At 37.2% G+C, this 14,165-nt stretch overlaps 1 long non-coding RNA gene across 2 annotated transcripts in view; it reads right to left on the bottom strand.

Moving 5' to 3' along the window:
• LOC121855079 overlaps positions 1 to 12,481 on the bottom strand; it is a 46,886-nt gene extending 34,405 nt beyond the window's left edge. The window contains exons 1-3 of one of the 2 annotated variants that reach the window (XR_006086708.1): positions 12,348 to 12,481; positions 6,857 to 6,932; positions 1,593 to 1,736 (exon numbers count right to left, since the gene is read on the bottom strand). This is a non-coding gene — a long non-coding RNA (uncharacterized LOC121855079). Of the gene's footprint in view, positions 1 to 1,592; positions 1,737 to 6,856; positions 6,933 to 12,347 lie in introns of those variants that run through there. The other variant, XR_006086709.1, reaches the window with a different exon arrangement.
• Positions 12,482 to 14,165: the final 1,684 nt, after the last annotated feature.

Here is a 14,165-nt window from a genome sequence, read left to right as displayed (position 1 = left end):
GTAAGAAGGAAGGTGAGAGACGAAGAGAAAGTAGAGAGGAAGGGGAGAAACGGTGAGGAGGGGAGGAGAAGAGGAGTGGTGGGGGAAAGTTGGAGAGGGGAGAGGTGACAATGGAAGGGAATAATATTAAGAAAGTGAAGAGGGATGGGATGGGACGGGAGGACATAGTAGGAGAATGTAGAGGGATGGGTGAGTTACGATCAGGGTATGAGAGAATTTGTGTTGTAAAAAGAGAGGAAAGGCAAGATTGTTTATACTTTAAGAGAGGGGGATGAAGGGGAACAAGGAGGAGGAAAATGGGGGAAGAGAGAAAAGGTGAGGGTAATAAATAGGTTGAGAAAGAGAGAAGGTGGATAAGGTAGAAAGGAGAGGAAAACAGGAACAGAATATGGAAGAGTAGAGTGGGAGAGAAGGGAGGAGAGAGGGGGGGGTAACAGGGAGGTGGGTGAGAGATGGATAGGACAGTAAGAGGGTGATGGAGTGAGGGGTGGGGGGTGGGTGGGTGGTGGAAGGGTAGGGTATAGGGTATGGTCGACCACCCTACAATGGTAATGAGGTGAACATTGTTTCCCGGTGAGTGGTAATGACCCACGAACGAACCACCACTCGAACCTTCACTAATTACCCTCAACCACCACACACCCCTAGTACCCCCAACCTCCACCACTAGTACAGTACGATCAGCCATCATCCCGTAGTAGTGGAATTGCAATGTTTGTGGTAATTGATACTATTTCAAAATATAGAAATTACCTTAAATCCCAGCCACTTTTTTGTCGAATTAATTGTGGTACTTTAAAAAACTTCTGGACATATAGACAGGATTATGGAGAGTCAAATACGATGGCGACAACTGCTTTAATACACAGGTAGACAAGACCACACTGAAACATTCATCATTAATGTTATAATCTGGGTTGAGTTCTTGGTAACATTACAGAGTACAGTAACCACAATACAATATAACCAAACTAAACCTCACCTAACCCAATAGCCGGGGGCGTAACTTCCTTATTATCAATTTGCGACGGAAATGTAATATAAGAAACTGATCATAGAAAAAATAGTTCTATCGACTGAGTGGAGAGCAGTGAATTTCCTCCTCCTTTACTAAATCTAAATTTTTAGTTAACTACTGTATCTAAAACATGTAAGTCCGTCCTCAAAACTAAACAGAAAACGTTCCATACTCCAGACTACAGAAAACGGTCTTCGTCGGTAGGACTTTAATGTTCTGGGATGTAGAACTGTGATTACAAGCTCCCCTTATCAGATCTCATTAAAATATCTTTAATTTTATTGGTTTACCTGTTTTTCTTTTGCATATTTTCCTCCAAGTTTTGACCAAATGTTTTCAAAGAAAAATAAATTTAATTAAAAATACTTTGTACAGTATTTTTTTTTTTTTTCAGCAATCTCACTTTATGTTACTAAAATGCAGAGTTGCATATTTTTCCGAGATGTTCCCACCCAAAGCGTGAGTTTGGTACCAGAATTTAGCAGTTAATTCATGTATAATACTTCTGATAAACTTTCTACGTGTTGATATTTGAAATAATGAATGTATGTATCTTTATATAATTCAGCTAAATATCTTTCTCGTCAGAAACGGTCATCCCAACGATTATGAATAAACTCGTTTATAAATAGATCATTACTTCAGGACGAAATCTGACAGATTTGCAACTTCCTATCAGCTGTAACTCTTGAGAAGGAAGCGGGGCATCTCTTCTCAGCTGGAAAAAATGCACTACGGTATAGTATCATTATATTATTCTGTACATTGAGGGTTGTTTGCTTAATGACAGCAGTTTATAATTGATTTAAGTGTTTAGTTTGCGAAGGTTTGGAACTGTCACAATTATGGTTCATGTGTTGTGTTGGCTTCTGCAAGATAAACCATTATTTCAGGACAAAATCTATCTACAATAAATGGTTCTACAGCTTGCTGTTTCTTACTGACTGGTGAACCATTTCAAGAACGCTCTACGACATGGAGGGGTTCAAGAAACCGTGAACCACAGCAAAATTGAAGGTGACCAGGAAGGCGAGGCTGTTCGACGAGTGTTTACAGAGGAATGACCCCACGGAAATTCTTGATGCTAAATTTACGGAGGTATGTAAGGCATATGAAGCTATTGAGGATACACTGTACAGTACATGAAAAATATTTATCAGTGTTGGATCCTGAGGAGTCGGACTATGAAGGTGAATTACAGAGAGCTGATGCATATATAACAGAATTAGAAAGAGTAAAAGATGATGTCCGCTCCAAGTTAATACAAATAAGCAAAATTCCATGTAAGAAATGTTAAGCCTCGTGATGAAGATGTTAATCAAAGAGTCAAAGCAAAATCATAGGATCCTTCAAAATTAGTGGAAACATAAGATATTAACCTACTTTCTGTAAAGATTATATGTGAACGGCTTGTGACAAAGAATTTTGGAGAAGACCCATAAGCTCTGAAATCTTGCCTAACAGTAGAAGCTGTAGAGGCGGTGAAGGGTGTTGAAGACAGTTGATGTTTGAACGTTTAGATGATAAATTTGGAAATCCGGCTAAAATTGTGGATGCCGTCATTAGTGCAATTAAGGCTCTTAGACCTATATCTGAAGGTTTAAAGCAAAGAAATTTGTTGATATGGTAAATATTGTAGAACGATGTTGGTTAGACTTGATTAAAACAGGACTTTCATCATGATGACTCAAGTGGAATGACAGAGGATGGAATGGGCCATGCTGGTCCAGGGAGTGTTACACAGGCCATGTTGGTCCAGGGAGTGTTAATGACAGAGGATGGAATGGGCCATGCTGGTCCAGGGGGTGTTACACAGTAGGAAACTGTTTGAGGAACTGACACAAACTTTGTTAAGCGAGAAAAAGGTAATGAATACATGGACACTGAATTAAGAGTTATGTTTAGTTTGAAAACTGTGATGGTTCTGTCTAATTTGGTTGGAAACTTAAGTAAGCCACCAGATCGTGGGGTCAGACTTAAATACTCTAACGTAAGATTGAGTATGAATGTAAAAAGATTTTTGTATCATGACTCTGATACTCTTAACATTCCTGAATGTACTGTACTGGATTAAAACATTTAGACACTTAAGCTAAGTTTGAGGTTACTTGCATGAATGGTGTGTGCTTCAGTTGTCTTCCGATAGGTCATATGAGTAAGGACCAACAGAACAGTTTACATGATTTATTTGTTGTTAATAACATGCCTCATAATCCTCGGTAAGCAGAAACTTATCTCTTGTCACATGTGAGTTCTGCTCATAATGAATAGTGTAAACAGTAAAGATCAAGTCATCCCTCAGCTGTGAGACTCGAGGTCAAACATGACTATGATCACACACAGAATGGCCAGGAAACTTAGGTCGAAGTTTTCCAGAGTAAATTTGGCAGTTAGTAAAGTTGGAAATAAGACAGAAATTTCAAAGTAAATAATATTGTGTTCCTTTGATTGATATTAATGGTGACATATGGGAGGTGAGAGCTTGTGGTACCAGTGCAGATGAGATAACATCACACATACCATAGGTTGAAACTTGCCAGATTGTGAAATTACTGGAAGTGAGAAACGTGGACATTGTGAGGCCGTCGGGTAGATAACATAAGTTAGTTGGATCAGACTGTTGTGGCTTACTGCCTTAGGTAACGTAATTAAAACTACAGGAAATTTACAATTAATAGAGAACAAGTTCAAGTTTTGTTTATGTGGTTCTCACCCATTGTTAACAATATGAGTGAAAGAAATGTGAATAACATTAGAGGATGGATTCACCATATGGCAGGCATTTCCAATTTAAATGACATCATAATTGTACTCATGACTGGTCTGACAAAACAGATGGACAACTCTTTTGCTGGAATTGTAAATGTGGCAGAAACCAAATAGTACCAACAATTACAGTCTTAAGGAAGAGAGAGAGAGATTTAGCTCTAATTAATTGCAGATTAAACCATGATCTAGACAGTAGACAGTGGGTTGCCCAATTCCCATGGATAAAAGAAACAAGTGTGCTTCCCAATAATGCGTCTATTGCCAGTGCTCAGACAAAATCTATGGAAAGGAGACTCAGTATGCTTGGAACGGAGTACACGAAGGCATATCAAGATGCGATGAAAGATATGATTAACAGGAATGTGTCCAGGACACTTGAACAGAGTGAAGTGTATGATTATAAAGGGCCAATTCATTACAGTATATACCTCACCATGAAGTATTGAGGAGTATTGAAGCTAGGCTCTGTAAGCATGCATTTGAGAATCATATTCAACTCCTCCTTCTCCTCCTATATGGGTCATAAACTAAATGGCTAAATGAATATTGTGCAAAGGGTCCAGACATGCTGAATAACATATTGGGGATATTAGTAAGATTCCATCAGTAACAGGCAGCCACTGTCGGAGATATTTCCAAAATGTAAAAGTGACATGAAAATGAGTAAACCACATGACCATTTTGTCCCGACAACTGGCTTTTGGAGACCGACCCAGCAGGACAATTTCAATGATTGCATTACGTAGTACATAGGAGATTATTAGAATCTCCTATGTTGATGATATCATACAATCTGTTGAAAGTGTGACTGAAGCTGACATTAATTCAAGAAACAGAGAACATACTTAAGTTGGGAAGGTTTAGGATAGAACACTGGGTAATATTGGGAGAAAATTCAGCTGTCAGTGTGCAAGTTCAAAGCTTGGATACTAATAGAGAGAAAGTTTTGTGGTTATGTTGGGAACCCAAGGAGCATCAGTTCACTTTTGCAGTTCAAATTAATTTTTCCTGTAAATATAAGATAGTATACATACTGGTCCTAATTTAGAGTTGTCAGATATTGATTTTGTTTTACCAAGTCACCTTGCCAAATGTAAGGCACTGAGTCAAAACAGACAAAAATCCTCTGAATATTACAACTGCTGAGTGTCTAAATACCGGATAAGTACAGTACAACACTACACTCAAACACTAACCACATTCTACATAAAAAATTAAAAAAGTCCCAAGGATGTGGTTAAACATGCCAGGATACTTCTTTATGTGAGCATGTCAGTGTCATACACAAGGGCTTGTGTTCTTCCCTAAATCAGGGGGGACAAACACTTTTTTTTTCAAGTGGACTTACAACACTAAGAAATCTCCACAACAGTAAGAAATTAATACTTACCTACTGAACAATACAAGTGCAATAAGAAGACACTGCTAGAGTAGAACTTGCACTTCCCTCCACCAACTTGGTGGGTGAGGAGCAGCTGAACATATTTCACCAGTCATCCATTGGTAGACAGGTTATAGTACTGTACCCAAACTGTGACTACCCCAAGATTCTCTGATTGGTTACATTCACTTATATTCTTTCCATGCCAACCTGGGCCGTACCCCACGCCCCTCTTCTATACTAATATCTGATTGGTTTATAGAAAATTCAAACCAAATGTGTTCACAATTGATAAACAGATCTGTTATTATCTAAAATAATGATAAATGTATGGATTATCAAAGTGCAAATCATTTCAAGGCATTAGCACTTCAGAGAGGATGTTAGAAAATTTTTACTATTTATTATAAAAGGTTGATATAAGTACGTGCATCCAGGGGAGGTAAATCGCTCAGGGGAACCAATCAGCTATTTGTAACTATACTGTATATGAGGGGTGGGGCTTATGGGCCAGCTTAGCGTGGAAATACCACAGTAACTGGAAAGTGTGGCTCATGTCCCAACTCTGGGTCATACTTTGATCATTTCTTCCCAGACAATCCCCTTAAATGGGTTCAATAATACCTACTGTTTTTAGTCTTTCACACAATACCTTTAGTTTTTTGGTGTAGAGATGTAGTTTTAATTAATAAATTCTCCTGAATTCCAGTGTTTTATACAGTAATACCCAATATTATAGTTACTGTATTAGATTTTTGTGTCTTGTTCAAATATTTAATAAAATAACCGTTGGACTCCTATTTTGTATTCAATGCAATGGCAACTATATTAGACTTAGATGTGTTGCAGTACTGTAATAAAATAATACCTAAATTCTTCTCTGTTGCATGAAATTTATAAACGTACACTTTCCAATACAGTCTCCCCTCGACTTACGACAACCCGGACATACGACGGCCATGGTCGTATAAAATATTTTTCACATTACGTATTTTCGATTCCCGACGTTAGTGATCGTGCTGTGTACTGCCAAATTTTCGTTTGTAATTCCCTTTAAAATGGCTAGCAAGCGTAAAATTGAGAGTTCTCGTGGTGCTGAGAAGAAAAAGAGACACCCATTTTAGAATTTCTATGTATTATTTTCGCCTTTTCGACTTACGACCTGGTCGTCGGGACGGAACCCTGTCATAAGTCGAGGAGAGACTGTATTGTACTTGAAATATAATAGCCCCTGGAGTTAGATTTAATACTGTACTGTATGCAGTAATAGCTTCTAAGTTTTGGAGTGATATATAACAGAAGCTAAACCAACCATGATACCAGTTCTATTGTATATCACAGGGTGAGTACATCAGTACAGTACAGTAATGTGTTTGTCTCTCAATATTGCATCTCAGGTTCAATCCCAGAATCAGATGCAAGAAGAGTGTTACCCAAACATCAAAGGTTTTCTCTAAATACTCCAGTTTCCTCCTGGACTAACACTGAAAGACAAAGACATCAGAAAAAATATGGGAATCAAACAAGCCATCAACTTTCTTTCAACATTCAAAGCTGTCAATTAAAATCTTTTCCATTTCCCATTAAAAAAGTTTGCATCAAAACAAAGGAAACCAGATGACAAAGAAAACTACCATGTGATACTGGGCCCAGAAGCAAAAGAGACAGTAATTGATTTGGGTACTTACCTCACGAAGTGGAACCTTGAAGGCAATGAACCTCGTCCCTGGAATCTGTCGACCCATGTCTGTGTATTCCTCCCATCTGAAAGAGAAACAAATGTGATACAGTACTGCACTGGCAGTAAAAAAAGAGAGGATTATACTGTATTAGCACATTTTATGATTACTAATGGAAAAAAATAATTTCAGAATTTATGATCATAAATCATAGCTTTGGATATCTTTTTTCATAAGTGTGAACTTTCATAAATCCTCATAAAACAAGGTCTGGCTCTACTTTACTACTGTACTTGATGCAATGAAAAAATATGAAAGTATACACACATATAGTACTGCAATGCAATCTAATATAGTAGATGAAAAAACATTGCAGAATCATTCGAAATTAATAAATAGGTGCTACTATAGCTTGCGGTGTACAAAGATATCGTGTGTAACATAACTTTACCTAAATATCTTGTAGACCTCACACTATAATAGTACCAATAAATATACTATAATAATTCAGTAGAGGATCATTACTGTACTCACCACCATGTACAGGGGCCCCCCTAAGTTGGCGGATTTTTACTGTGAGGTTCTCGGTTATTCGCGGATGACACCCTGGATGTACCCAAGAATGTCTGTGGGTAGTTTTAAAGTTGCCGGCATTTTCGCGGCTAGGACAGGGAGCCATTTGTTCTAGAGACAGTAATTTTCTTTACCTGCATTGTAAATACGTGTGTGCGTGTAGACACACACACACACACAAAACACATACAAATAAATATTAATTGGAAAATCCTCTCACAAATAATCAGAAACAAATTTATTAAAAACGTAAGTCTACCCTAAAGTCCGTTCTCTATTACAGTACTTTATTAATACAGCACAGACTTGAGGGTAGACTGTCACATTTTTTATAAATTTGTTTCTCATTAGTTGAGAGAGGATTTTCCAATTACTGTATTATTTATTTTTACGTGTTTCGTGTGTGTCTACACATACACACATATACTGTACAATACTACAGGTAAAAGAAATAATTGTCCTTAGCGCAAACACAAAGGGAATATACATTTCTTTGTACACGAGTAAAAATGCGGATTTGGCGATTCATGGCCATTTTGAGAACCTAACCCTGGCGAATTTGGGGGGGCCCCCTGTACAATTGTGAGCACTCATAACTGGTACATCAGCTGGCATGTTATGTTAGATGTGGCATACTAAGCCTTCACTATACAAGGAGGCATCATGGCCAATACTGCACTCGACAGCATGCAATCCCCCAATTGGTAAACTTAGGTACTGATTTACTGCTGGGTGAACTTGTTGTGCTTGGTAACGCAAGCACGCCAAATGGTGATATGATGCTACAGGATGGCCTGCCTTTGTCCTGTACCATCTACAGTTACAGTATACTGTAGAAGGTATTGCTAGCTATCACTCTTCTCTCTCCATGAAGGAGTGGTTGTCCACGTGCTGTATACTGTACTGTACATACACCCTACTCTGCTATGTACTGTGTGTATGATTCTTTCACACTTACTGAAAGTACAGTAGAGTACCATTATACCTCTTACAACATTACACGTGTGTCAACTTCCAGACCATCACTTGTGTCATCGGGATTACCGGCCAGATAACAATCGGCAATTTGACCAGGACCCATTGGGGTTGCGTATGATTTTAACGAGATTCTGGTCAGAATGGCTGTGGGCTTTAGACAAGTCATTACACTATGTTTTAAATGTTGATTGCTTTATCACTACAGTATCTCCTTTAATCATCTTCTGATACTCCGAGAAGTCCCACTTCTCTCATGTACAGTACATGGATTAGATTAAAGATATACAGCTCCTCCCCGACTTACGACCACCCGCACTTACGACCTGCCTCAGTAGTACAAATTTTTTTTTTTAAATTACGCTGTGTACTGACAACATTTCCGTTTGTAATTCACTTTAAAATGGCTGGCAAGCATAAAAGTGAGAGTTTTGTGGTGCTGAGAAGAAAAAGAGACACCCATAATAGATTTTCTATGTATTATTTAAGTATTTTCGACTTACGACCATTTTGACTTACGACCTGGATTTGGTTCCCTAACCCTGCTTTAAGTCGGGGAGGAGCTGTATTTTATAAATAATTTTAATACAGAATACAGAATGAACTGTAATTAAATTGAGTAGAATATTATTTAACACTAAAATAAATCAGTTATACTGTACATGAGCTATCGTACGCTAGATGGCAGGATTATCATAACTGTTATACAGTTAGTAAAACTAACTCAAAAAGGATAGGAATTTTTAAGACAGGTATCAAAATCTAATTAATACTGGTAATATAATTTTCAAATAAATTATTGAAAAGGCGAAGAACTGGGGCATGAACAATGAGGACTGTCTGTACTTAGTTGCTTAGCATGCAGTCAGTCATGGTGAAGATTATCAACATTTGGTATGCAAGAACATGATGTATTCATAAAAAGTGTATGAATAAATATGTTAACCTTGTCTAACTTTTGGTCGTGAGGTAAGAAAGTAGTGGTATCTCCATTAGCCAAAACAATTGGTGCAGAGCACTTCCGGAAGGAGAGATTTCCGGGTAAAGAGACGACTCTCTCAAAGACGGGATAGAATCCCTCATCCCCGAAATTTTTCGGGAATCAGAAAAATTTTCTCGGAAGTTCCAGAAATTGCCCATTACATTATCTCTTGAACCCAGAAAAATATCCCCCACTCCTGAAATTTTACGGGTACTGGAAAATTTTTCTTCAGAAATTTATGGAAAATGCACCTGATTTTTGTCTATCAAACCCAGACCCCCCCCCCGAATTTCCAAGAATTTTACGGGTATCGAGAAAATTTTCTTTAAATTTTCCGGAAATGTGCCCCTCATAAAATCGTTCCCAAAGCCAAAATGTTCAGGAAAATTAAGATTTTGGGGACGATTTTCCGAGAAAATTTCAATTCCGGCTATCGGAGAGTTCCGGGTTTGAGGGATTCCAGCTAACATAGATATTTCTGAATTTAACTTCTATACAGAAATGACCTCAAGTTAATGGTTCAGGTACACAACCATTGTACAGTATAACATTACAGAATGCTATGCATTTATTAATAGTTTTCAGTAACATTCTATATTTATTCTAAATTATTTCCCATTTCATAGCCCTATCAATGAAGAGTTCACTGTAAATTAATGGTAAAAATGGAGCAGACAGTTAGCACCTGAACATGTTTATAGAATTCATTCATATTTTCCACAGCTGTTCTTTGGGTGATACTGTACTCGTAAAATTTATAAAAAAAAATTATTTTCAATAATTTTTTCCTTTTTCTCTAACTACAATCACAAATCACCACAGGACATGAAGGATAAGAGAAACTACAAGGTAAAAACACAGCAAAAAAAATGATCAAATGGCAAAGAAATTAAATACTGTACCATAAATATTCCGCAGATATTTCAGCCATCTTCGTATGTTGTCATAGCGGGAGTTTTATTACCTTTTATACTGTATAGGCTCGATTCTCTTTTTCTTTTTAGGATTCACTATCTAGAGTTGCAAGCCTATGACCTGCACAATTCCCATATACTTTTCAGTATTTTTTCTTTTTGCACAATTGGTTCTTAAACCTATTCTATTTAAAAATGATGAGGATCATAATTATAAAGTACAGTAGTTGGATTCAAAACCAATATTATGGGTTTTGATTCACTTCCAATATCTTACAAGTAGCATTGGTTAATAAATGATTTGTAAATTCGCATACTTACTCTTCTTCCTCAAGCAGGAATAATGAGGGTGAAGATAGCCATATTGTTTTTCAATGGCATCTTTATCACGTCGTGTTTGGTATACTGTACTATCACAAGTTATCTGTGATTGTGGAGGATGCAAACAGTCTCCAAGAATTCATCTGTCTACAAGGACAAATTCGCAAGACGTGTAAGTGTTTAAATGCGTAAAAGAACTGACGGTAAAAGGGCATACAAGTTATTTGACTGTATTCAGTATAGCTATACTACCTTACATAAACCTTTGTGGGTGCTACTATAGCGTGCGGTCTACTACAATATCCGTAGTCTACGGACCTGACCTGACCTGACTACCTGAACACCAGGACCCTTACCAACCTTATAAAAGGGGGTTAGATTAGGTTTATCATTTACAAAAAATATGATACAAAGTTTATGTCATTAATATTATGCTATTATTCAACATCTTTATATGTTTTGTTTATTTGATGCTCATTAAAAAATTATTTATCACTATTTTGTATTTTTATCATAAAACTCTACTATACAATAAATACTACAACATAACAATACTAAATTGCAGCCTGCAGTGTAGATATTCCAGGTAGACCGCACGCTATAATGTAAATGTCCCGGTAGACCGCACTCTATAGTGACACCCCTTTGTGTTATACCAGGTATGTCAGAACATAAATTCACTGCCTCAGAAATAACAGCAAAATTAGTGTCGTTGACGGTACATTAAAGTGCACTGATTGCTTTCACTACAATGTATCAAAATGATGTTAGAAATGCTTTATATAATTTATATTACCATACAGGGTTTATTTTCAACACTTTGATTATAGTGGAAATAAAAATCACGAATAAAACCAAGGAAAAGCAAAGCCTGTAGACTGCTATTCATGTCATGGCCATAAGCTAATCTCAAACATGAACAAAAAATCCATAAAAGATCTCTTAAATCCGGTCCGACTAATTACCCAAATGTAGCCAAATATAGCCGGAATGAAATCAAATAATGGTCCTAGATGAATAAATCGGACTGCCAATCACTTCTCGACTAGTATTTGGTGTCAGAAAGTCACAAAAAATTAGAAAACTTACTTTAATCTGAGTTAATAGATCGCGTGCATGTACCGACGGAGCGAGGAATTACCCAAATGTAGCCGCAATGAAGTCAAATGATGGTCGTACAAGTGTAATTCGGGCTGTGAATCACTTCTCGACTAGTATTTGGTGTCATAAAGTCAAAAAATAATTGGTAAACTTAATTTAATCTGATTTGTGTTGGGTTGGGTTGGGTTAGGTTAGATTAGGTTAGGTTAGGTACATGCACTTGATCTATTAACTCAGATTAAATTAAGTTTACCAATTTTTTGTGACTTTAACACCAAATACTAGTCGAGAAGTGATTAGCAGTCTGATTTATTCATCTAGGACCATTATTTGACTTCATTATGACTACATTTGGGTAAATTGGGTACATTTGGGTAATTAGTCAGACCCCTTAAATCAACTGTTTAGGTGATCAAATAAATCAAATTAAAATCAGAAACCCAAAGTAACATATATTAGCAGCATTTCCTCATATTTTCTTATCACAGGTAAAAGAGAGTTAAGGAATAACCCAAAACACCATCACCAGGTGTAAGTCTTGGCTGGTCAGGTGTAATACCAATCTCCTCTTATCTACTAGTACTTACAGGTATTCTACTATTATATACATTAAATAACATATAATATACGTTACCTTGCTGGTATCTTATTATTGTTGTAGGCGTTATTGGGCATAGTGGAGAAGCAACACCTTGACCACCAGACAACACAGGTTTGAATGCACCAAGGAGGTAAACAAACTCTCTAAGGCACAAATGTCGTTGGAGGTAATACTGGTCTTACATTCCTCAGTTTAATATATTGATACTTTAATTTACCTCAACTACGTGGTTTAATACTGTCTAATTTTAATTATGTTATTCTGAATTATAAAATTAATTCGCCTAGGTCTTATTAATATCGTATAACCTGTTTTATTTTTAACTTGTTCAGCCGTTACTATTGCATACTTGTATCAGTGCTGCCACCTACAGCACAAGGAGTCGACGAGCTCTCCAGAGACGTAATTACCGATTTAAAAGAAAATTGGTTTATACCCGTCTCCATGCAAACATTGATACTGTCAAAGACTTCAGGCCACCTTACTTATTGTATCTTGAACTATGTAATTACTTCATTGAATCAGGTGTGCTTGAGGACATTCTTGGTGTTTATCCCAAATTTGCTAGCCCACACTGATTAGTCTTCAATTAGAATATGACTCCAATGTATGTGATCCACTGACCTATATATACTGCTGATGAATGTGATGTATTTCCTTCTTTGTGTATGAACCTCTGTCCTGCGTGGCAGTGAACAGTGGCATTACCCACATGAATCTGACCTATATATAGTGTCAATGAATATGATGCAATCTTTGTGTACGAACCTCTGTCCTGCGTGGCAGTGAACAGTGGCATTACCCACATGAATCTGACCGACGTATATGTATGCATGTGTGCGTGTGTGCATGTATATGTACGTGTACATGTATATGTGTATGTATATACGTATATGTATGTATGTGTGTGTGTGTTTACATATATGTATATGTACTGTTAATGAATATGATGTATTTCTTTGTGTGTGAACCTCTGTCCTGCATGGCAGTGAACAGTGACATTATCCATATGAACCTGACCCAGTGGCGGCTTGTGCATAGGGCTGCAGTCCCCCCCAGACACTCACTGCCAGGCGTATGATTCCTTTAGAGAGACAGCTGAATAATACACTACCAACAAATATATCATTTTATATGTTATTTAATTATTTTCAATACGTTGCTAAGTGAATTTTCATTAAAATCAGACCAAAATTTAAGTTACTTTCATAGTTGCTGTCAATGCTGTACGATTGATGTCTGTTATTAATTGGCGCCGCCGCCGCCGCACTTGAAGCAGCTCAGTCTCGTACAACGTGTGGACGGTGTGGTTAAATCGTGCTTTCTTTAATTACCCTTTGACGATGGAAAATCGAGTGAAGTATTTGCAAAACATCAACTTTTCCCAGCTGACATTAATGAAAAGACTGAAATCAAAGCAAGAGGAAGACCTACACCAGTTTTATCCATTCAACAGAACAGTATTTAATACATGGTGAATTAGCACCATCAATTACATCACTTTATTTTCAATTAATACTGGTCCATCACCACCAACACTACTACCATGCCCTGGGAATTAGTGGACATCAACTACAACTCATACCTGAGGTAGGTCAAATTTGTGTATCCTACTGTTGTGTGAGGCTTGCAGTCCCTCCATTTTATTTTTCACGAGCCGCCACTGACCTGACCTATATACATTTATAGTTCATTTATAGTTGTTAATGAATATGATGTATTTCTTTGTGTGTGAACCTCTGTCCTGCGTGACAGTGAGAAGTGATACCACCCTCAGTGTCAAGACCTGACTGAATTACTCAGAATAGGCAAACTGTACTACAAGCTCTGCCAATAAATTTGTTAAACTAA

The sequence above is a fragment of the Homarus americanus genome, unplaced genomic scaffold, assembly GCF_018991925.1.
Source record: "Homarus americanus isolate GMGI-L3 unplaced genomic scaffold, GMGI_Hamer_2.0 scaffold26734, whole genome shotgun sequence".
Taxonomy (NCBI): Eukaryota; Metazoa; Arthropoda; class Malacostraca; order Decapoda; family Nephropidae; genus Homarus; species Homarus americanus.
This window is presented reverse-complemented; position numbering and strand designations above follow the sequence as displayed.